Here is a 26,239-nt window from a genome sequence, read left to right on the forward strand (position 1 = left end):
ATATATATATATATGGGTTCATTTTCTTTATAACAGCATATTTATGTTCTTGATAGAACATAAAGATAGTAGTGTAATAACAATCTGACTTCCTGAGGTGGTAGAACAAATGTGCTAGAAACATACAAAATATATGGCTAAAAGAAACAAAAACAACTGAAAAGAGCCTTAAAGCTCTAGATTGAATGGTGTCATCATACCTTGCAGACAAATGCAAAAAAATAAATCTGCTCATAATGCTCAATGAGAAGCCATAAATGGAAATGGTATATGAGATTAGATTAATATTTTCAGACTTGCAATCCACATAAGAGGAAGGTTAATAGGGAGCTTACTGATGTGAAATAGAATACCACGAATTCATTCAATTTACTAAAGGGAGACTTCTATATTTAACCTCAAAAATTTCATTTCCCATTGTAGTGGAGGAAAATAAAATACTTGAGATTACTTTTATCTTAATTTCAGTAGTCTCCCTGAAGAAAATGAGACTTAGATAACGTGAGTCTGGATGTGTTCATTCCTCAAACTCTAACCTATTTGTGAAGCTGCTTAATTCCATAATTATTTTAATTTTGTTTTTTAAAGCTCCCCAATCATCTGAGCTGCAGCATTAACCATTAAATTGCAGTGTACAGTATATACAAGTCCACTGCTGGTGCCCATAATTGGAGTTAGGTGCTTAATGACCTAAATCCATGCTATTAAAATCTCTGAGATTTTGAAAGAGGAAAACTAAAAAAAAAAAAAATGGTTGTTAGAAGTAAGAATTGGCCCAAGACACAGCTTTTTTTAGGAAGGACATTAAAAACTGAACGCTTCAGATGATTGCATCACAGTGCTCGGAATGGCCTGTGACACTTTGTAATTTACTAGAATAGATGTAGCTTAAATTTATGCTTCTAGGTAGAATCCTAATACCACCAATGTGCTCAGCATCAGAAAGTTGATACTACTAAGAACAGCAATTCTCAGAGCACAGATATCATTTAAACCTCATTAAAACACAGAAATAGCTCATTGGTGAGGGATTTAAGCTAAATTTGAGGAAATAGAGCTTCCAACTCTTATTTTAATTCATCTGGGCTGAGATAAGTGTTTATATTTCCTACCAGTATGGCTTTATCGGTGTATTACTTTAGGCTTGGGAACTGTAAGCATCTCTTTTTTCAATATAAATATGTTTTAATTATAATATATTCTGCATTTTTAGGAATCTTGTGCATTCCTAATGGGCACTTTTTTTTTTTTTTTTTTTTTTTAATATAGTTTGGTAGAGACTGCATTGCTCTATACTGTTAGAATACATCAACAGATAAAAGACTGGAAAAGCTATAGCCCTTAATAAATTATATCTGACTGCTCAAGGATGAAGTAGAGGATGAATGATGGCTGTTGATGTGAGGGGGAACAGGGAACAGAATGCAGGACACCCAGCTTTAACAGTGAGGTATTACTTATAATGGTGGAGGACCCTATAAGTTCCCCCATGTTTTGACTAACCCAGTCCAAGTACTCTAAACCGAAGCAATTTAAAGATTAGAATCTTCAAGTGAAAGAAAATACCTAATTTCCCCTCAGGAAATGTGATTTACATTTGCTCTTTCAATGGCAGCTTCCACTTTCCAGTTTTGGTGTCTTCTCACTTTGTGAGATACTGAACTTTCCTTATGCATCACTCAAAAAGTGAGTTGTGATTAATATTTACAATGATGATCCATCTCTTTTGGACTTAGTCTTTTTTAAGCCAAATTACCTAGAAAAGACAACAACTATTATTACTAGGGTTATAAAATGAAAAGTAGGTGAATCATCCATTAAGTTAGTTTACTTCTCTACAAGAAAAAAAAAAATTTTAAACTTATGATCCCAATACAGAAAAAATTAGAAAGTGTCAGTATGAAAAACATGGTGCAAATACTCTATAAATTCCAGAACCAAAAACATTTTAAAAGCTTATTAAAGTCAAACTTTAATTTTTATATATGCACTTTATGTTTGCACAAAGCTAGTGAAAATGAGCCCTGTTTCATCAGTCTGACTTCTCAGACTGATGACCATACAAAATAAATGTAAAAAAATGCAGTTTCTATTTTTAAGTTTCTTACTATTGCTTTAATAAAATTACGAAAAATATGACCACCATCCTCAAGAGCTATTAAGACATTTTGTTTCCTGACAAACTCAAGGGCACAATTGTAATTTTTAACCTAATGAGGTAACTTTCTTCAGTACAACAGCTCACCCACAATGCTGGAATACCTAGATTATAAATAAGATAACTTCTCCTTGTTTTTAATTCAGGGTTGTACAATTTGTATCAGCTGGAGTTGTATAAAAAAGAGCTGGATATACTTACAAGGGCTGTGGAGACAGCTTACAACTTTGAACTAGCTAATCTGTTAGAAAGTTGTTAATTTTTCAGAAATACTGACTCTCTTGAATAAATTGTTAAAATGAGAACAATTCACCCTTAAAGCTACAGATAATGCAAATACAATTAGCAGATGAATATTCTATATTACTCTAAATACCCTTTATTTGACATCCACATGAATTGTCCGTAGTACTGAATATGTTTGAGCTCTCCAGGTTTACAGATAGTTGTACTTTTATTGGTCACGTACAACTATGGTCTGAAAAAACAAAACACCAGTCAGGCTGAGAACAGTGAAAGAATGGCTGTTATGATGTGCAAATAAAGACAATATCAACTTCATTATACGAAACCACATGTAATAATTGGTTTTCCTTTGATTTTATTATTTTTTTAAATTTTCTGTCAGAGATATTTTAAGTGCTGATGACTTTATTTTTCTACAAATTAATATTGGACATAAAAATGTACTCTGGATCACTGGTATTTTTATATGTGTTAAGAATTTACCAATCAAATTACAAATTTAAGTGATTTTGAAGAGAGTTTTACTTGTCACATTTTATAGTATTCTGATTTCCTTTACATGCTTTACTAAATAAGTGTTAAACTTCATTTTACAACTTGGGTATTTAATTAGATTCCTCTTTCTTTATGCACCAATCAATGACTGAAGACCATTTTTTTCATGGTTTTGCTGTGAACTAAACTCCTCTCAGGTAAATTTCTGTCGTTAAGAACATTTCAGTATATTTAAAGTTATTCACATTTTCTAAGAGTTTCTAAAATGCCATCCAGAACTTAATGAAGTACAGACATGAACTGAAAATAGAAGCATTTTGTGCAATTATGTAGCCAATAAAAAGCAAATTTAAAAATGAGGTTAGTTTGGGGTGAAGACAAAAGATATTCTGAAACAATCCACATATTAGTGCAATGCCTTCAACATAAATAACTGAAAGTGCAACTGATGTAAATATTTATTAGGTCAACTGCTAGGTAAAACCATATTTTGTTTTTCATAACTCATATTTCATTGATTCCAGCAGGAATTTTAATCTGAAAACATTGTCAAAAGTTATATTGTTCTGTGAACATATAAGTATGGAAAATTCCTTTATTGTGCTGTAAGTATGCTGTAAGGCATAAAACCTGCTATTCGGAACCACCTGTGAGGTTAGAAGCCTGCAGCTGCATAAAATGGATAATGTGAGTATCCCTTTCACTGTGCTGTAAAAATCTTTTAGCTTTGCAGTCAAATACCAATACGGATACTAAGTTGCAATAAACATGTCAAATATCACACTAAATTTCCAACTACTTTATGACAATAATGTGTGTTTTCAGAATATCACCATGTAAGAACAGGACTGATCTTAGAATGGGCCTTATTTTCAAATAATGTGATGTATTCAGCCTCTGCAAATAAAGTTCCTCTACAGGATTATCAAAATGAGTACCCAGATTTTTAAGTTTTTAAATAATGAATAATTTTTAAAAAGAAAAAGGGAGGCCTATTCGATTCCTTGGAACTAACACCAAATATGTAAGAAACCATCCTAAAAAGAATTAAGTAAATGCAACATAGCATTGACTGTAATAATGATGATATTTAGTTCTTCTAAATGTAATTGTATACTGTAAATAATGGCACTGCATTTCAAGCTAATTCACATTTAAATCATAAACTATTGAGAGAGTAGTTTTGTACAGAAAATCTATTTGGGAAAATGTCTTTTACCATAAGACATCATACCAGCAAACAGATGTGGAGCCACTAGTTGTGAAAAAGAAAGCGAACATAATTACAAGGTGAATATAAATACATCAATTAAATAATATGAAATTATACTTGATTGGCTATTATGTGTTTTCTTGCTGTGTCTATAAACACACAAAGAGGTATGAAAAATATATATTTATACATTTACATGCACACATATACTAGATATGCATAACCTATTATATGAAGTGCTGACCCCTAAGAAGTAGTGTGTTTTCAGCAGATAAAAATTAACTGGAGTCTGAGTGCATTATCTCAGTGTTTGCAGGTATTCCCAGTAGAAAGAAGAGGAAAGCTTAGATAACAACACAAGCCGATAAACTTATCTATTAGAAGTCCTTTTAAAGCTGACTGCTTAATATATCCAATTCCTTTCCAAAGACTTTTTTTACTATCATATTTACTATATTTGAAATGTTTAAGATTGGAGTATTACCCTTAAAATATATTGGCTTTGTCATAGTCTATAGAAAAACTTCCTTTGTTGGTTTCTTATGGTGTGGGTTTTTGGTGTTTGTTTGTTTGCTTGTTTTTTATTTAAAGCATCAATTTTGGTGTAAATGAGCTGAAATGTATTTCATCGTAGCATAGTTTATTTAACCTGATCTAAAAATGGTGTCTATTTACATGGCCAGACTGAGAGACATCTCAGAGGAGTTAACAGAAGTTGTAACAATCCCTGCAGTGTATTTTGGTTCAATATGTGTGCTCTGCAGGCCAACTGGAATGTGAGATGTTCATATGTGCTGTGGCAATCCCTGATAAAGAAGTGTTGATGGAAACTGAAGGATTTAGTAGCACTTTAATCCTTTCAACATGTGCTGTCATGCAGAGATGCTGTGTGTTGCTGAGAGAAATCTTGATGGTGTAGGCATTATCATTTGCTTCCACTGATGCCTTAAGTTTTTGCTTTCATATTATCCAGATTCTGTACTGCCTTAGTGGGTGACTCTGAACTTCATATAAAGTTCTCTTCACAGGGTAGTTAGACAAAACAATCCTCTTTCGGCCTGAGAACCAAGGGCACCATTACAGCAAGAGGCCCAAAAAGTATAAACAGCAGCAAATTGAGGTGAGCAATCTGGGAGGATGGGACTTCATAACCTGAAGCCAGCTGTTATTGGATATGTAAATGGACCAAATATGTAAATGGACCAAAACTTATAAAAGTGTGAAAACATGTGACCTGTCATCCATCTTGGGCGTAGCCTCAGCCAGGTTCTTGTCCTGCCCAAGGTGTATCATTTGAAGGCCTTTTTAATAAATACCTACTTTATTCATTTAACATGGTCTAGCCTCTGTTCTAGGTAGCCTCTCAAGCCGTCACCACCTTCATGTGTTTTCTTTGTCCTCTTCACACACAGCTATTTGTTCTTCCTGATCATCCTGATGATCCCTTTTTTCTTCCTCTTTCAGTGCAGATACATTGGTTTTGATAGTAAATTATGAAGGATGTACAACAATTCAGATGAGTTCTCATCAGCACTACTTTCAAACTGGAGGTATCTTTTATAATGCATATGTCATGTGACATGATTCATCTTGCCCTTCTTACTGTGCTATCATTCTGGAAATTATATCATACTATGCCTTATAGTCAATTAGAGATCTTTCTCCAGGTCAAAAAAAAGATAGGGAGGCATGTACAAAAAATAATTTAACATAGGTTTTTTACTGTCTTTTGATGCACTTTCTACCATTTTAAATTTAAAATGTGTTTGGCTACTTCTGTTAAAGCTATGAGGGTGGGTTTTATTTTGGCTAAATATAGCTGTCTGGATGTAACATGTGGGGCAATTTATCTCACCTGTTATTGATCCTGTCTGCCTTATTTCCAAAGATGTATCTCATTGCTTGCAGAGATAATATTTCATGATAGTAGATACAGCAGATATTATATGTAGTCAGATGACTCCACCATAAAACCGCTTTTTCAAAAGAAATTGAAATACCCAAGTCCTTATTATTTTCAGCGACACTTGTGGAAGCCAACCCTACAGCTTCAAAGAAAACATTTTATTGACTTCTGCAAGGTTCAGAAGCACTGGGAGGCGTGAAGCAAAGTTCCCTAACATATGGTCCAGCTGACAAATATTCACATCAGAGAACAATGATGAATTATGCAAATGTGGCATCATACATCAAGAAGTAATATTATTATCTTTGAACGAGTAATTTCCACAGTTGTGTATTTTGTGTCCTGAAACAATTTGTTTCCATGGAAGAACACTACATAATGTGATCTGTCCACCTCAGGAAGGCATACCTTGTTAAACCATGTTGCATTTCGTGGTGTAAACATGTCATTATATCAGGCACATTTTCAATGACAAATTCCAAAGTCAGAATTAAGAACATAAACAGGAGTTAGATCCAGTGAAGAGTTAAACATTTCCAGAAGGTTTTTCATCCTGTCCAAATGTATATGTCTAAGATAGGTGTGATGAATTGCCATCTGTCTCTTTCTATTCAGAGCAGATGACTAGTTCAAAGCATGTGCCAGACTGTTACATAAACAAAGACACATTAAAACAGTTTCAGGACAAGTTTAAGCTTTTGGTACCAAAATTCTCCATACGTCTAGGCTTCAGCTTCTAGACATGTTGAAAGGAGATTCAGTTTCACTACACCTAACATTATCCAAATCTTCAAGCTAGCAACCCTGTCCTTATTTCGACTGATAGGCTTGTGATGGCAGTGGAGGGGGTGGGAAAACATTATGTGAAAGGCAATGAAAGGCTCATTTGGAATGCTATACATAACTGCTACTGAAGCTCTGGAATACTTATTTACTTGGTATCCTCCCTAAATAGTCATCTGATTTCAATAGCCAGCTCTTTGGAAATCATTCTTTCTTCCTGTTTCAAGTAGTTATATGGCCTGGTAAAATGGATACAAAATAGTAGAACTGCACCATCCTGCTGTCCAAAAATATACCCAGCCAAAAAAAAAAAAAAAAAATCTGGGGAAATCCCTACTGTGGTGGTGCTTAAATTCAATTCCAGTTGGGTTTTTACTGCTCCAGTTTGGTTTTATAATTTGTGTTTTATAATTTTGTAATTATTACTATTGTTTAAGATGGCCTCTCCTTCCCTCTCCTTCTCTCCTTCCCTCTCCTTCTCCCCTTCTTCCCTTCCCTCAGACTTTCCCGCCAAAACCTTGGTTGTCCTGGTAACCCTATCCCATAATAGTTGTTTACCACCTTTCTGTTAAGTGTCAATCTTTAAGTTATATAACTTCCCCACCCCCTCATCATGTATTCCTCCTCCCCAAGTTACTTATTATTGGTTTAAAAGTTGTGCATCCCCTCATTATACATTGGCAAAAGGTCATGATTGGTCCCATGCAATCCCACCCCTGAACCCACTCAATAAAAAGCCGTGCCATTTCGAGGCCAGCGTCTCTCTCCGGAGCGCTGCCTTGGGACCACGCATCCCTTGGTTGCACACCCTGAGAGTCCCGCCTTTCTATTCTGCGCACTATCCGCACCGTGGTCGAGTTTGCCCACGCCTCTGGCAAAGTGGCCCCTGGATGTAGTGGCGGCAGGGCTGGCCGGAGCTGCACCCATTGGAAAGCCGAACCACTGCACCCTACCATTTTCTAAATCTCATCATCAGCTAAAGAAAGCTTCATGCATCATGGATAAGGAAACCCAGGAGCACCAGTGAGTAACAAAAAATCTCTGTGGAACTTGCCTAGTACCTCTTAGCTATAAAGGAGTGGGAAAAATTGCCAGGAAGGTTTTTTTTCTTGCTCAGTTCCTGAGTGCAGGATTCTGAAGCCCATCATGAGTTTCTTTTTATTCTACACACTATGCTGGTTTTGTCTGCTTTGTAATGCTAAAAGGCTTCTACTTCATCTTGCATGTATGCATACAGACACATCTACAATATGAAAAAATGCATTTAAGCTACTTTCCTTAGTGATCTTTTATGGAAAATGAAAATAATGGATACAATTCCTTTCTATCTTTAAAATATTAATTTCAGGGTGTGTAAATGAGACCATCACAGTGCTTATGTCTCTCTATTGTCTGTAAAGAAAGCTTATTTCCTTCTACACATCTGCATGTTGTCTGATGAAGCCCATAAGCAGTGGAGGAAGATGATTTATTAAAAAAAAAATTTATTTAATTTTAATATCTGAAGACTTTTAACTGGTGTTTTGTTCTTGCATTAAACTGCTTTGAACTGCCATGGACTTCCTTTGCACAAACCCATTTGTTAGAAGTCCAATTAAATTAATTTCAATACAAATAGCTTAATTTCAATACAAAATATTAAGTTGATAATTTGTTACAAGGCACGGGTAGTCCACTGTATAGGTTGTTCCCTTTGATAATAGTATCCTAAGAAAAACTCAATGTTGCTGTCTTAGATATAACAGCTGTGAAGTAGTATCATGCCATTTTTTAATGCTGTGAAAGGGGTTATCTTCAAGATGAAACAGAAAAGTTCAGCACTGATCACACAGAAGTGCTAGAACTCCAGTCACACTCATATCAGTTACCCAGCTAAGTCATGACAGCCTGTGTCCACCCTACTAACAAACTGCTGGAACATGACCTGCCCAGTGTCATTCAAAGGCAGCTGTCAAAGAGGTCACAAAATCACAGAACTGCTGGTTGTAAGAGATTGTTGCAGGTCATACAGTTCAGCTCCCACTTGAAGCAGGACTATTGACAGTAATAGATCAGGGCATCTGCAAATTTATCCTACTGAGCTTTAAATATCATGCAAAAGATGAAAGTTTTCTTCAATTGCTCTAGCAATCCTGCTGCAATGCTACATTTCTTTTCTAATGTTGGATATTTTCTTAAATGTCTAATCTGAACCATCTGATCCACAGTTTGCTCTCATTCCCTTTATTCTTCTCATCATTTATTTACTGACAACAGTGACACTCTGGTCTGTAAATGCTTTTCAGGCAGCTGCAGCTCACCTTTGAGTCTCCTCCAGGACACAAGCTCACCCTTTAGCCTCCTTGTTTTCAGAAAAAACAAGTCCAGCTCTGTCAATGGCTGTTTTTATTTCCTAGAGTGTGAATAATGGTCCAAATGATGGAGATTAATGAGCTCATAAGGCTGGAAGTGACCTCATTTAGCTTGTCCGTTCTGCCCCAAGTAAGATCAATTGCATCTATGCCATTCTTGACAGATATTTCTTTAATCTAAACATCTCCAATGATGAGGGCTCTCTAACTTATCTGGCTCAGAGACTGAGATTTCTAGTAAAATATTTTGAGACAGATAAATTTGGGCCCAGGCTTTTTTCTCCTGTCACAGCCTCATATTTTCAGGGCCACTGAATTTTCATACTCAGCTCCAGCCATCAGTGAGGATGACCACATCATCTCCACAAGCACACACACCAGAAATAGCACACAGAGCCACACCTGTGCTGCCACACACACAGAAACGCAGCAAACAACATAAATGGCTTGATCCTGTTCCTTCTCTCCTGCAGAGCAGGGGTTAAAGCTTGCTACTGGAATATACTAGCATGTACATATACACACACATACATATGTGTACATATACATGCACACATGGACCTTTTCCTACAGTGAGATTCATATGGTCAAGCCAGTTGCTGGCTCCCAGACCCCAGTCTCCCCTAGTTGCTGTCATCCAGAGCTGGGCTCCTCAAGCATCACCTTTCCAGTTCACAAATAGAACTCTTCTCCTAGGACTCAGCTTATTTGGCTCTGAGTTCTCTAGCATATGCATGAGCCTCAGATAGGAAATGCAGTCAACCCCAATATAGAAAAAGGATTCTATAAAAGTATAAAAGAGATTGCAGTGAACAGGTGCAGAGTTTTCCAGATAAGTATACTGACCAACCTCTTTCCCCTTTTTGGTCCTTTCCGCAAATATTTTGCATGTTCTACCAGTTCCTTTAAGGCAGCTCATAAGTTTTACACAATCTGCATGTTCTCTTCCTACTGGACTCCAAGATAAGTCCTGCTACTCTTTAGGCAATATGCCTTTAGATTTGACGGCTTTCCAGAGACAGTCTCTTTTTGATGCATCTTAGTGTCTTTCACAGCAGAGGCAGTGATCTGATTATTCTCTTCCAATATTTGTTTTTGGAGGAATTTATCCACTGTGCTCCTTATTAGGTCACTATAGTCTTTTCACCTGTCATTGTTCTCTGCTCCCTGCCAAGCCTTCGTGATTAGCCTTTACTCACACAGCCAAAAAAGATTCACAATTCATGGAAAACCCCTGGAAAATAAAATTGCAGTGAACTTCTGCCACTACAAAAAAATAATGATGAATGATGCAATGAAGGGTTTTGCAGTCTTGTTTTAGATGGCATGCCAGAAAGTATTTTATCCCAAAGACATAGTTCAATAATTTTTCAGTCACTGATACCTGAAAAACATCAAACATTTTTAGAGATTTTTTTTTTCCGAACTCAGGGCTAAAAATGTTTCCAAAATTTATCCTAAAAATATAAAATTATATACAGAAAAAGAGTGTGGAAGGCACTCAACTGAATTTAGTACCAGATGAATAATAAGCTAAAGGTCATAAAAGCAGGGCTTTATCTTCACATTGGATTTGCTTTCATTCCTGTGCAAACCTTAACTAGCTAACCAAATGATTTAACTGCTCTAATCCTTCCCTTCATTCTACTTTTCTTAATGTGCTTTCTTGTTTTTGTGATGATCATTTAGACTTCTTGCATTCCATGCAAAATGATTATATTGGAACATCTCCAGGGCATTGAAACTTGCATTTATACATTTTTGCTCAGTATTCACCACATACTTGAGTACATTTTGGCATTGTTTTAAGTAAAACTAAATGTAAATTCCCAGGCATAAATTTACTAGGCTCTCTTCTAAACTAATATTAGAAATAATGTGGTGGTGTTTGTTTTGGTTTTTTTTTTTAATTGACATCCTGTTCCTACTGTTCAAAATTATTTTTCAATCAAGCACAGAGTGCAGAGGAAAATGAATCAGGGGAGACTATTCTGAAATGGAGCTCCATTTAGTGGATTCAGCAATAAACTCGAGGGGTTTTTTTTATGTAGATATGGCAGACTCAATTAGCATCTCATTAGCAATAAGCTGTATAAATAGGCATGTTCAGCAAAGAGGGAGAGAAGTCAATAGTCTGCTGGCAGTCACTCAGTATCCCAGCACCAAGCTTTCAACACACAGAGAAGCTCTAATTAGAAGCTTGTCCACGTGCATGCATCACTCATTAACTGCCTCTTTACTGAAACAGAATAATGAATTGAGCCCTTTAATGTGACATTAATAAATTGCCACCATTTTGGGAGTATTTGAATGTAAAATGGTGATGTTCATTATCAAAATTATGTTTGATGAGTTGGGTTTGTTCTGGCTCATTGAGAAGGATAATTTTCCTACTGTTAGGGCTCCTTCCAAAAAACAAGTCTGGACGATTTTGGCTTAATCTTCAGAACTTAAAGTGAGAGTCTGAGTCTCTGGAAACCAACACTTGAAACTATAGATATGGTAGATGATGTGATGTAATGTAACAACATGCTTCCTGAATTGTGTAGCTACATGTGCAAGGGTAATTGAACACGGCTTGAAGGTAAGTCTTAGGGAGAAATTCACTCATCTCCCACTTATAGCATTTCTTCTGTACTGAGTCCATGAGAAGGAATTCAGTTCTACATATATATATGGAACATATCTGACAAATATTCAGGCCTAGACAAATCATCTGTCTCCCATTCTGAGTCAATTTCCTCTCTTGCTAAGCTTCCTTCTGTAGTGGTTTCAGTTTGCCTTTTTCTGTTTCCTGGATTATATGTAGTGGTTTGAGTGCCCACTAGAATTATTTGCTCTTTTCCTGCTGTGAGATAGGATTAGGAGAGAAGCAAAGCAGGCTCAAACTTTAAAGGGTATAAAGAAAGGTTTATTAAAGAAACTACAAGAGAGGGAAAAATTAATAAGAATCAGAATAAAACCTTCAAAACACTTCTTCCTCCCCCACAACATTTCTCCCTTCTCACTGACAATGTGCAGAGACAAAATTTAAAGCTTAAGGTCAGTTTACCACCTCTAAAAAGAATCTTTCATCAGTTCCTTTAGAGAGAGAAGTCTCTTTTTCTGTGCTATGGGAACTTCTCCACAAGAAAAACAGTTCTCTTATGGCTTCAATTCTCACAAATAGCAGTCGCCCGGGAATCTGCATTTTGTGAAATCCCTCTCATATCACGCAGCTTTTCCACAGCTGGTGGTCCATGTAAACTTATGGGGTACCATTTTAAAGATGAGTGGTTCAAAAGCAAAGGTTCTCTACATCTATTTCTAAGATCATCCTCATTTTTAGGAACAGAGATCTCCTTCTTCTTCTCTTCCTGAGGACAGATCATCTTCATCTCATTTCTCTCTCTATTCAAGCTATTCATAAGATCACAGATACTTGAATATTTACTTAGTTCACCACAAATGTTTTCCTCATATCTGCAATCTGAGCTCTCACCTCCCCAATATGTTTTCCATGACTTAAAGGGATATTCTAGTATATTACAGTCCATTACCATGGCTTTACAAGAGAATTTCAGCCTAAAACTAGCCATCTTCTCTTTCTCCTCCATCTACACCTTGACTCTTCCTTCACTGACCTTGGTGTCTTCATATTGTCTCTCTATATGTGTTTGCTCTGTCTTTTTCTCTCAGTTAAGAGAGGATTAGTGCTTTGCGAGCTTCATTTGTGCAAGGAAAGAGTAAATATCTCACCTAAATCTGCAGAGGACGTGTTGGTTTCTTTTGGGCAGTGGCTGGAGGTGGTGAATTCAGGCTGCACTGAGGCTGGGCCAGGATCTCGGGGTTCTGGCTGCTGTGGGGCCACTCTGCATGGCTGCGGAGCTGACCCAGGGGGGAGAAGTGGACAGGATCTCAACAGCTGGGTGCCCGTGGCTGGGGTTCCTCCCCTCCTTTCCTCACCCAGCAGCCGCTGGCTCTGGCAGGGAAGTGTTGCTTCGCGTATCTGTCTCTCAGGCCAGCCCAGAGTTCGGCTGGACCACCCTGCTAGCTCTGATACGCCCCAACAGGATCTTTGTGGGTCTTGGCTCTGCAGCACCTTTGCCTTTGCTGTCACGGCCGTGGTTCGAAAGAGGGGACACTCTCGAGGCTCGAGGAACAAAGGTTTTATTCGGGGATCACAGGGGCAGTCCCTGGTCCCAGGCCTGTGCCTCAGGAGAGTGACCCAGGACCTGGTCTGCAGGGAGTTTTTGTTCAACAGAAGTCTCAGGGGTGGGTACAAGTTGCAAACCAATGAAACAAAGCAAGGTGGCTAATACCAACTGCAATACACCACATCAACAAATCAGGTAAATTGGGGTGGGGTCCCTGGGAGATCCACCAACCACTGGCCGACACCCCTCATAAGGTCTTGGGCCTGGGAGATTGATGGACAGGAGAGGGGAGAAGATACATTAGGATGGGGGAAAAGACAATGGGAAGACCAGTCTCCAGGCAGAGACTTAGGTTGTCTTGGAAACTCTTATCAACTTCTGATAAGAACATTCCAGGACAGGGGCCTTACCTAGCTAGGGTTAAAGTTCAAACCATACTAAACTTATAACTAAAAACCTATAAAACAATTCCAGCATTCCCACAGGGAAGGGCTCAGCGGCGGGATGCAAACAGTCCCTGGGGCCAGCCCAGCCCTGCTGGGCCTCCTGGGGCTGTGATGTGGGGGCGGCCTTAGCAGCAAGATGTCAGCAACCCCTTGGGCTGATCTGGCCAGGATAGGACCTTCTGTCCTCCCGTTCCCCTGCCCAGCAGCCGCCAGGGGCCAGCCCTGACCTGGGACCTGATGGGTTTCCTGGGAAGGGCCTGATCCCCTGGCAGGGCCCACCCGGCACGGCCCCCATGGAAAGGAGGGAGCCGGGCGTGCCTGTTAGACCTTCCCAGGTCTGAAGGAAAGAGAACATGGATTTTTCCCGATTTTTAACCTGTGTAGTCTCAGAGGTGTATACAGCTTTTTGATCGGTTTCACAGGTCGTCAATATTCAAAGCTAGCCACTAATTGATCTTGCCACAGCTTTTCTTCGATGAATGCAAAACCAGCACACCTTCCAGTTGTATTTCACCTTTTGTAGGAAAAAAAATTGACAAAATTGACTATTTTGGTTGTTTGTGAATGTGTGTTTGTAGAAGACACCAGTCTATGGATTTTGAGCCCTATGCTGCTCACTAAACAGGGGTCAAAATTGGGTTTTTCAAAGCTGCCTTGTGCCACTAATGGAGTTGTGCAAAGACTAACAGGTGGGTGACCTGGTCCCCTCTCCACACCCTAATCCCATAGTGCAGTGGGAGAAGGAGAAGCTGTTAAAATTTTCCCTTTGTGAAATGCTCTCAGGATCTCTTGCCTTTGGCTCTAGTTATGTGATGGGTATGCTTTGTGTCCTTAGTCAGCCATACAGCTACCTTCATGTGTGAGTTCACATGGATGGTTAGAGACAGTTGCACTAGAGGATAAAGCTGATGAGGAGCAAGTTAACGAAGCAGAACTGTTGTGGTATGCATAAAAGAACTGATAACTCTTCAGGACAGGAGACATAAGGATAAATTCTATATTGCTCGAAAGCAAGCAAACTGTGTTCATCTGTTAATGTAACATGGCTGTCAAAATTTGCTTACAAAACTGTGCAATAGCAAATATGAATTTTTGCCAAAGTAGTTCTACACAACAGTCAAGGTTAGCTGTATTATGGAGAACCATCAAAATGTTATCTTTTAATGTTCAAAAGTCATATAAAAACACCTCTCTATAAAACAACCTGTCTCAACTACCTATCAAATTTTAAAGAGCCTTGGAGAAATACGTTAAAATAAAATTGTAAGATTTTCTTATCTACATTTGCTCACATTTCCTCAGTGAACTGCAAATTCATTACAATGAGAAACCATGCACACTCTATTATGGTTATTGGAAATAATGTTTCTAATACTATGAACACAACAGGCTATTACTGATTCATCTTATAAAACTCTTTCCTGGTTTTAGGAATCTCTAACAAATAAATATCATAGTTCTTGACCATATTTTTCCCAATAAATTTCCAGTCTCTGTGGAAAACCGAATGACAGCACATAATATTGTACGCTATACAAAGACTTCCTTATTTTTCTTCATGTGACAGTATTATTATACATAAAGGCTATCAAAGAGCTGTTTCCCTATATTGGATGTTATGTTGAATTAGGTATATTCATAATTCTATGACATCAAATCAGATATTTATTCTATTCCAAAAATTTCTCACAAAATGTATTTTGTATACATTTTCTGCAGAAGATGTTTTGGAAAAATTATGCCTCTTTAGAAATAAGAATAGAGGTTTTTGAAGAATTAATTATTTCTAGGTTTGACAGAAAAGAAATAGTATATAGTCTTTACATTATTTTCCCCAGCTATCATAAAGTTATTAAATAGTCAATGGATATTTAATTATATAATATTAAATTTATTTAACTCTGTAAACTGTAAGACAATCTTTGTAGTATGAACTTGGAAAGAATTAAGTTGCCCACATTTTTCTTGCCAGTTCCCAATACTTTAGGTTTTTTTTTCATCTTGAGTGATATATGAATTAGAAGCTTCTTGTAGTAGGACAGTGTATGGAAAAGTGAACCTGATGTTCTTTAGAGTTTCAATTTCACTAATTTTAATACAAACATTAAATAAGTTTAGCTTACAGGAATGATTTCTTAATTTAGAAAAGCTATTCAAGCTATTTAAGATCTTGCAATTAATCTGGTAACTTAGTGCAATTTAAGATGAGGTGCTGGCTAGAAACCAGTACTAAATTTATGTGGAAATTAAATAAAAATAGTACTTGTTTTTTGCTTTACTGAAGTCAGCTAACATTCCTCCTGAGAAATATTTTATCCTTGGGTTTTCAAGGCAGAATAGGAGAAAAAGCTATAGGCCTAAATTCACAATAAGTCAATACTCTTAATTAAGATCTATTTCACTAATAGTCTGTCTGATCCTTGGCAGTGCTTTATCTCACTAAGTACTCCAGCAGACATATGATGGAGGAGCAAAATCAGACAGCTGAAGCAGCTACAGCCACCAGACAGTCTCCCACATTGTTCTTCTGATAGATTCTGCCACTGAGCAGAATGCTTGATGTTTTGGAAAACATTTCTAAACCAGCATGGCTAGAAGAAATTAGTTTAATTTAACATATTAAATTGAAATAACTCTATTTTATATGTTGGAAAATGAAAACTTAAGCGATGGAGGACCTGTTGCACAAATAACTCAGATAGCTGTGGTTTTGAGCAATAACATCTGTGAGCAAATGATGAAGATGGTTAGGGTGATAAGAAATTTAGCCACCTGATTTTCACCTGTTGTCATACATTTTCAGACCTCTGAACAAAACACAAAGCTGATGAAGCACTATTCTTGAAGAGGCTCACTCAGAAAAGTATTTATTTTCTTGTAAATATTCTGGTGTTAGATGTCTTCTGGTTCTGAGGAATTCCATGTTCCTAATTCTGACTCTTACCCTGACTACATATATTTAAGAAGTGTATTTGCTAATTTCCTACGTAAGATCCCATGAAAATGTGGAGAGACGCTACACAGATATTGTTATAATTTCAGCTGTAATAAAAAATGGTTTCTTAAAATCTTTATCGTGGCATGATCTGATGTCTGTTTTTTCTCTTGATCTTGCCAGATCCATATCCCAGGGAATTTTTCTTTTGTACCAGAAAGAAGCTGGATTGGATAAATATAGATAAGTCTTCTGTGGGTGACTAGGTGGTTTTTTTGTTTGTTTGTTTGATGCATATCAAATTTCCAACATACTCCATCAAAATGATATTACTTCTGCTGGAGAACCTTTAGAGGAACTCACCAGGGAAAAAAATAGAATTTCAAAGTGTGAATGCCTTATTTAACTTGCCATTTATTTTCTTTAATGGACAATGAAGACAAAGAAGCATTTCTGAGAGTTCCTATTTATTACATAAACACCTGAGTATTTAAAATCCAAGGTAAATTACTAAGATAGCTTAGTTGAAAGATCTCCAGAAGTGTTTCTCTATCTTCATGAGTAATAAAACTCTAGGATGACTAGCTGAGATATGGGAATTTGTACTGTAAAATTTAGTAGAAGAATTCTACCCGACTAATAAAAACATGTCAGTTCTATTGTCACCTAACAGATGAGGCTTCCTCTGCAGTCAGTAGAGGGAAGTCAGCACTCCCTTAAGGTGCTTCATCTCAAAGCTCCTCGACAGTTTTGTTAGAGCAGGATAAATTTTAAACTGTTATTTGAAAGCCACCATTTACTATCACTATTTTGAGGGAATCTAGACACTTTCAATTTCAGGCGGCTGTAAAGGAAGATTAATCTTATCCATTCAAACTGTAATGATTACTTTTCCATTTTTCTTAATCACTGTCTATTTGAAAACAATTTATGTGATTCTTTAATAATGCTTCAAGAATTCATTCAAACTCATAAACAGACTTCATGCTCAAAGTTTGTTTCTGGCTTTTCTGCCCTGTTGACATTTTGTGTCCAAACATGCTGCTTTCAAGTGTTGTTTCTATAAAATGCTTCAGGATTTCTTCTGTCATTTTCCTACATTTGATGAATAATGAATTCAAACATCTTCCAGTATTTCTGAAGCTAAAATTAATTTTACTGAGCTTTTCAACTATAAGTCAAGTGGCAACTACAGAATATAAACTATCCACTTCTGCATATTTGAATTTATATTACTTTTCACATTTAAAAAGTATCAAAGAATCAGACAAAAAAAGTCCAATTAGAACAAAATATTCAAGATGCAACAGAACTTAATTGAAGAGCCCAGTTTAACCTCTAGAAAATGTTTCCTCATTATAAATATAATTATGCTGGGCTTGGGGCATAGTTGTTTTCTGTTTGTTGTGGAGTCTTTTTTTTGTTTTTTGGGGTTTTTGTTAGTTTTTTTGTTTAATATATCTGTAGTTTTATATTCTAAGTCTAGAAATCGGCTGATTTTGTAATAACACTTTACTTCAGAAGAGAAAAAAATATATTTAACCTACTACTTTAGGTGTAATTGGCCATCTTACAATAAATCAATAAATCCTGCACTTTATGCAAATTGTAATATTTATGTTGAAATATTTTTTTCAAAGAAAAATATTGTATTCTGGTCATTTGTATAATTTAAAATTATAAGCTTCTCCCCAGGTCTGTAATAGTGCTTATACACAGTTTTATATGATACAGAGCTATTCCAGCAACATTAAAATAATTATTCCAACAAAAAATATTCTTTCAGCTCCTTCATAGGTTTTAAAGGCAAGATTTTAGTCTTATCCAAAAGTCAAAAAAACATTGCTTCATTTTGACTGAACAGACAAAACAAAATTCTGGGTCACTTTTGGACAGAAGTGGAGAATAAGATGCACAGCTCTGAATGATGTGTTTGAAACCATGTGGTTTTGAGAAATATCCATGAAAATAATCATATCTAACTGTGTTTGTAGAATTAGAAAGATTTGGAAAAGCTTTTTAGGCAATATAAATCTACAGTATAAAGACCCAGCAAATATCTATTACAGGTAATATCATACAACTTCATAACACAACATCTATCTCCAAACATTAAGATTTTACATTGTAATAGTTAAAGCTTAGGGTAACAGAATTATGGAAAATAGTTGCAAATTCCATGTCTGATAGGAACATCATTCAGATGTCTTCTGAATCACTTAATATTTTGCTGTTTGTCTGAACTAATCTTCATTCAGCACATTGGTGCTTCCTCGACTCTCTGTTATGTAGTGGCCAAGCCACTGAACTCTACAGTCAGACAAACTCAGAATATACCTGCAACAGTAAATTGCACACAAAATGATAAATTGGCTTGCCTATACTGTTAATTTGTTAGAGAGATTCCTGGCATGGGTTTGGGCAATGTGAATTAGAACTATACAAACATTTCCCAGGTCTAATTTAGGTATTAGTAAGCATGATTTGGCAGGAACCATTTCAGAAAAGTGATTTGGATGCACCACTTTGTTTTGGCTAGTAAAAGTGTTCAGTAATGTGAAAGTTGACAAATCATGCCAGCTTGGCTTCAGAAACCCTGGCTTGCTTCAGTTTACTAATGCATATTTCCTCTATGTGATTTGAGGAACTTATGGGTTTAATAATCTGTGACAACCCTAAGAATACCCAGCAAAGTGCTTGCAGGGAGACAGAAGTGAGATGGGAATGAGAAAAGAGTGCAACATACCTTCTTTGGCAATCTTGGATTCTTAAAATGGATCAGCTAGTTATGAAACTTCAGCTCAGCACAGATTTTTAGTGAAAGTTCAGGTTACTAAATCTGGTAATTTTATATTGAACTTTTACAATGTATACTTATTTAACAAGATGCATCCAAGAAAAGATGGGAATGAAGACATAATTTTAGTACACAAAAAGTATTTAAGGAATAGGGATGAATTTTTTTAGTCAGTAGCTCTTGGTCTATTTTTTAAAATAAAGTTAAGCAATGGGGCTGAATTTTTTGTTTGTTTGTTTTTGTTTTTGTTTTTGGTGTGTTGGTTTTTTTGTGTGTGTGGTTTTTTTTTTTTTTTTGTTTTGTTTTGTTTTGTTTTGTTTTGTTTTGTTTTTTTGTTTTTTTTTAACAGAAAGGTGTCCCAACCACCTTACTAAAATGTCTGCTCTGTGCTTCTACTCTTCAATCACCTGATGCACATATCAGTATCCTAGTCCTAAGAATGTTTAGGTTCCCTGTGCCTTCCTGGGAAAAATGAATTTACATATGGCATGTACATGTATGACAATTAGGCTGAGTACAAGGGAGGTCAACACATATCAGATTAGTTTGGTAGAGAGAAGGACAAATCTTTCTTGGGAAAACACAAAAATTTGCCATGTTTTCTGACTCCAGGAGCAGTTTTTCTGTCCTAGGGTTACCTAGACTTGCTGTAATTGTCATTTGGAAAAATTGAAGGGTCAACAAATTTTTGGTGCAGGAGGGACACAGAGGAGTGTAGACACAATCTTCTTCCTCCCATGCGGGAACGTTGCAATTCAAGACTGAAATAAGGAAAGGTAGGGGAAGGCAAAGCAGTCTGAGGCCTAGAAAATATCAATGTTCTGAGGATTTAGGATCCACTTTGCCAAAATCAGTTATGGATATGCTGACAGTGGGCCTTATGTACAAAGAATGCTCAGCTTGGTGAGTCACAGACTTTCTCTGGCTGTGTTGCCTCTGTACCACACACATGGTAAATTTTTGAACCTGGCTAATCAGACACAGCTCTTGCAATCCTAAAATACTTGATATTGTATTTTTTTTTCTATTCTTAAAAGAATGAATGTGCCAGTGTTTTGTCAGTCTCTCTGACACCACTATCTTTTTTATTCTCATAGTTTACCTGTCAGACTACTTTAACCAAATGAGAATAGACAGTCCTATTTTGGGCCTTTGTAATCAGGCTTCTCAAGCTGACATGACAACATGAAAAAAGACCTTCTAGCACCTGAGATAACTTACACCCTGTACACAAACAGTTTGAAAGTTAGTGACTGAATTCAAAATAAATTAAGGAAAAAAGATTTCATTTAGAGGACTGGTTATCCAAGTCTAGAAATAGCTAAAATTCCTGGGCAACCACTAAACCAGAGTCTATTTTATTGCAGCTGTGAGACTTGCACGCATTAAAGAGAAAGGACTGTATAGTTTGAGCATTCCCAAACTGAAGAAAACACATTTTGGAAAAGGGCAATCAGGCAAAATTCAAACCATTTCAGGTATCATGGAAAAGACATTTTTACTTCATGCTTAAGTACTAGCTATGCAACAATCCTTTTCTAAGCTGTCAATTGAAACATATTAAATGGTAGGAATGACAATACTTTAGAAAGACGGTACAAGGTGAGAGAAAGACTTCAGTGAGGAACTTGCCACAGTCAAGTAATATACTCTTCAATCTCATTTCTAAAGAGACTCATCTTTCTTTGGAGTTTTCTGTTGTCTTTCAGGTCCAGAACTCAAATTTATTTTTAAGTCAGGACAAATGAGGGAGCGTTTTTATAAAAAAGAGCAAAAGGAATGTCTGCTACAGAGTGCAAAGACTAACACTTTGGAATGCTTTTTTAAACTTTATTTCTCAAACTTCTGAAAAAAAATCTTATATTTTCTACCTGGAGGCTGAGATTCATTACACTGACTTTAGCAAACTTCAAGTCAGAAGATTGGTCTATGCTAGTGTTCTCTTTAAATGTAATAAAGACATAAAGCTGGGGAACTACTCATCCTGCTTATCTTAAACAGCTGGTTATAATGGAATTAATTTCCTTTTCAAAATGGCAGTGTTTATCTTTTGGCTGCTTCCTTCTCCAAAACTTTTACAGCTCTTGTGATTCTAATGCAGTCTTTTTTAACTTGATGGTATTAAAGAATTTAGAATAATGGAAAATATAATTATAAACCATTTATATTATTAATAAATATGCAAAGTAAAATTTTCCATAGCACACATTAAAAAGGTGTATTTCACATATACGTGTGTACCATTTAATTGTAAAGTAAATTTTATGCTATCCTTGGCATTCACTTAGCTGGCCTTGTGCACACAAATTGGTTTGGGAATTGCATGTATAAATATTTATTCAGAAGAAAGGTTTACAGCATCTTTGTGTACTTCTCACAATTTAATTGATGGTTAATCTTGTTTTAGTAAGAAAAACAAAAACCAATAACATGTTTTCCCTTTTTCTGAGTATAACGAGTTATCACCAAGTCAAATTGAGAGGGAGGGAAAGTTATAGAATATAAAAACATGGTAAATGTCTTCACAAATCTATTAAACCAAAATAATTCATAGGCAATATAATATTAACCTTAAAATTGTCCTACTTAATGTAAAGAACCTCAAGTAATCACACAAAATAAAAAGTTTATATGATTTATAGAAAGAAAATGAAGTGCAGACTCAATGCCTTTATCTCTTCAGCAAGTAATTACTTAGGAACATATTTTCTATTGCTCAGGTCATTTCAATGAAACTTCTAAACCATGCAATGCAGAAAACAATCTTTCCATGGTTAAAAAAAATAATAAATATTCTGGGTTATTTAACTTCCTCAGTAGAAATCTCTGATAACATTTTTGACAAGTTTGAGGATGTCTTCGTATGGGCAAGTGTTTTTGCCAAACTGCTCTCTAAAATATTCTTATCTTTTGCAATTTTGTACAGTTAAAATGCATTTACTTCCATGGAATACTTTCTTCATGAAAAAAGAGGGGAAAAAAAATGCAATAATATGTCGAGCCTTTTATTTCAGGTCCATATGTTGCCATATCTTTTTCCACATGTTTATACTGAAGTTTTTTACAGTTATCCTCAGAAATTCACAATAAAGTATTGAAATAAAAATTCACTTTTGTTCTTGGATGTAAAGAAAAATTTACTTTCTAAGGCTATATGGGAAGTTTTTGATAGAAAACAATTTAAGTACAAACTCTTTGCTGGAGTCCTATCAACACGGCCGTAATGTGTTTCAAACATTTCTCTTTATCTCATAAGATTTAATTTCTTCTATGACTGTTCCCGCATGCATGCTTTTAAGAACTCATCCTTAAAAGATTTAAAATTCATATTTTATTGGAACTGTCTCATGTGGGATTCGGCTGCAGGTTAGAAGCTCATCTTTTTATGCCTGCACATGGGTGTGCTATCAATCTCCCATCAATCTCAGCAATGAAGGTGTCATTAGTACAGTGAATGGGGCTTGGAAAATATTTCATCTTATTATAAAGCAGACAATTACAGAGTAATTAGTGTGTGCTAAAGGAATTATTTAGTATTTCTTGTGATGCCATGGGTTTTCCAGCATATTCACATAGTGTCCACAGATGTAACAGAGATCATAGGAGAACAAAAGCCTCTAATAATATCAAGTAGGAATTACATTGGTTGTCCAAGACCAACTAAAATTACAGCAATGTTACAGTTTTACCCAAGCCAACAACCAAGTACCACACAACCACCATCTCACTGCCCCTCCAGCAGGATCAGGGAGAGAAGTAGGAGAGTAAAACCAGAAAATTTTGGATTGAGATGAGGACATTTTATAGGGAAAGCAAAAGCTACACACACAAGCAGAAGTAAACAAGCAATTAATTCACTGCTTCCCATGGGCAGGCAGGTGTTCAGCCACCTCCAGGAGAGCAAGACCCATCATGCATAACAATGACTTGAGAAGACAAATGCCATCAGTCCAAACATCCCTCACTTCTTCCTCTTACACCAGTTTTCTATTCTGAGCATGGCATTGTATGTTCTGGAATTTCCCTTCTGTCATTTTGGGCCACTTGTCCTGGCTGTATCTCCTCCCAACTTCCCCTGCAACCCCAACTTCCTCACCAGTGTGGCAGTAAGAAAAGCCTTGTCTCTCTGCACGCCCTGCTCAGCAAAACCAAAAACATCTCTATAGTATCATTCCTGTGTTCAGCACAAATCCAAAACACAGCACCATAGCATGAACTTGAAGAAAATTAACTCTACCCAAGCCAAACCCAGCACAACTAAATGTTTATTTTAAGAAACTAAATTATATCTCTGATAGAGAACAGCTGAATACCCATTTTTGGACATGACTGACTTTTCATTCAAAGTGCAGTTCAGTTGTCAATTCAAAAACATTAAATTACATTTGAAATGTCCTCCAATAAGACACCTGCTTCCACGCGTGTTGAATTGTATCTGCCAGTCCAGTGTAGACTCACACATGCTTTGAACAGATATAGATGATTGCATAAACATATAAACATTTCTGTTTAGTTGCCTTTATATTGAACCAGATCATACCACAGACACTTAAAGTGTGTTGAGAAATATACACTCTCCTGTTTTTGTCCTTTCTTCTTTGTTCCCCTCAGTCATGAAGTATCAAATTGTCTGGACAAATCTAGATGAAACATCTGAGCTATCAGAATGTAATTAACTCAAGTCTACAGGGATCAATGTCTTGCTTTTTAATGAGAGTACATAAGGACACTGAATAAAAGGAAGTTTTTCAACTTTGTTTAAGTAGGCTTAATTTCAGCAATCTATCATTTGCCTTTCATCTAACACCTCTTCTGAATGCTTTTGTCAAGATAAATCTGCTTATTTATTTGTCTTAGAAAAATTGTCAAGACTCAATGTGCTTTATATCATAAAATACTGATTTATGCTTACAATTTTTTTAAAAATTAGATATGACCTTTAAGATTTTTTAAAGATAAATCTTAAATATTTGGGGGTACATTTTAGACCTTCATTTGATTTTAATGCAAATTTAGGGTCCATCTGAAGGCAGATTAATTCAAATTCAGCTCCTGAAATTTGGAAAATATGTCTAATTTGAATCATGTCTTTGAATTTCATTATATTTAAATAGCATTTATGCATATTGTGTTCTTTTGGATGTGATTTTAACATGTAATTTCTACTGAATGCAGAAAAATAATCCCCGAATGTCTTCCTGCTTCCAAGTTTATATTCTTTTGTGTGAGTCTTTTCACTGAAAAAAAAAATGTATGCAGATGACTAATTTTATTGGTTTGGTATGAATAATTTCAGTCTTAAGGTCTTGGTCTAAATTGCAGGTGCAGGTTCAAAGAAGTAAGTGATTGGAATAGATCTGAAGCCTCAACTGGAAACTATTGAATAAATATGAATTCTAAATTGTACCAAGAATTCAGGGTGGGAGAACACGCAGAGCCTGGGTGAATTGCATCTTTCCTCTGCTCATGCTCCTGTATTACTGTGGGAAGATGTCAGATGCTCACTGCATTCATTGAAATGAAGAAAGGCAGTTTAAAGATCCATGTGTTGTAAATCGTATATGAAAAATACGGTGTCTCAAATGTGATGCATGTATTTATTGTTGTTAGAGTTCAGGTTCTACTTAAGAATAGTTTCATGAGTCATTCAAAGCATGTTTGACGTCATAATTTTACATAAAAATAGTGGATATCCCATCTGCTATAGTAGTATAGTTCCCCATCTACTCACCAATCTAATTACATATATAATGTTTAAATATATATGTATGTATCTCAGTATAACAGTCTTCCTATACTCACCTTTAAAAGAATCTGTAAATGTAATTCAGATTCTGAATGCCTTGTACAGTGTTTGTCAAATTCTCTTTTTACCTATCAACCTGACAATTTTTGTCCACTTTTTATTAATATTTATGTTGTCTTTGTGATTTATTCAGAATTAAATTTTCTTCATTTCTCCAGTGTAATTGTCACAACAGATATTAAAGATGTTATGCATATTTTCTAAAAGTTTACTAAAGCACATCTACATTCTTTGAAGTAACTGTGAAAGTTTGAGCTTTGTCTCTCTAGTTATTGTATGTTTAAATTTTAGTCATCCTACTCTACACATAATCACCTTAGGCTCCCTTTAAAATCAATGAGGGAATAAAATCAGCTCAAAAGGTTTTTCCTTTGACCTTGTTCAAATCCTTCTTTCAGGAAGATATCAATCTTCCTTTGGAAGTGCCAATTTCTCTCAATTAACCATAAGAAGAGTTAGTGTGATTAGCTCACAGGCATATGTCTACTTCCAGTCATCCCAACCACAGTTTAGCTGTCTAGTGCAATTTATTTTTTTACTCATTCATTTCCCTTTAGTATTCAAAGGTTCACACTTTTTTTTCTGTGAATTACAATTCAATAAAAAAGTCCTTTAAGAAGTATTCCACATGCACACTGAATAATATATTTAAGAATTACAAACACCTGTTTTAACAGACAGATAATTTAACTCATTTGTCCATTATGCTGCAATTGCTGATAAGAAATTACATTTTTGGACAGTAAATTACCATTCTTAATGTTTTGGTATGTTTGTGCTGAAACAGCCAATTTAAAAGAATAATATATGTTCTTTTATTTTAATAAGCAAGAAGAGCTATACAGCTCTGTCATGACTATTCTATTGGTCTTTAGGCCACCGGTTGTATTAATGTATGCTCCTTCTTTATAGATCTCATATATTCCAGTTTTTTCCTTTTTTTTTTTTTTTTTTTTTTTTTTTTTTT

At 35.9% G+C, this 26,239-nt stretch overlaps 1 long non-coding RNA gene across 2 annotated transcripts; it reads left to right on the forward strand.

The window, feature by feature from the left end:
• Nucleotides 1-25,314, forward strand: LOC310906790. 2 transcript variants are annotated; one of them, XR_014589476.1, is made up of 3 exons: nt 1-1,450; nt 3,054-5,662; nt 24,789-25,314. It is a non-coding gene; the product is annotated as an uncharacterized lncRNA (long non-coding RNA). The 2 variants fall into 2 exon arrangements; XR_014589477.1 differs by lacking the exon at nt 24,789-25,314 and adding an exon at nt 6,134-7,248.
• The last annotated feature ends 925 nt before the right edge of the window (nt 25,315-26,239 follow it).

This window comes from Zosterops lateralis (assembly GCF_965231275.1).
Source record: "Zosterops lateralis genome assembly, chromosome: 3".
NCBI lineage: Eukaryota > Metazoa > Chordata > Aves > Passeriformes > Zosteropidae > Zosterops > Zosterops lateralis.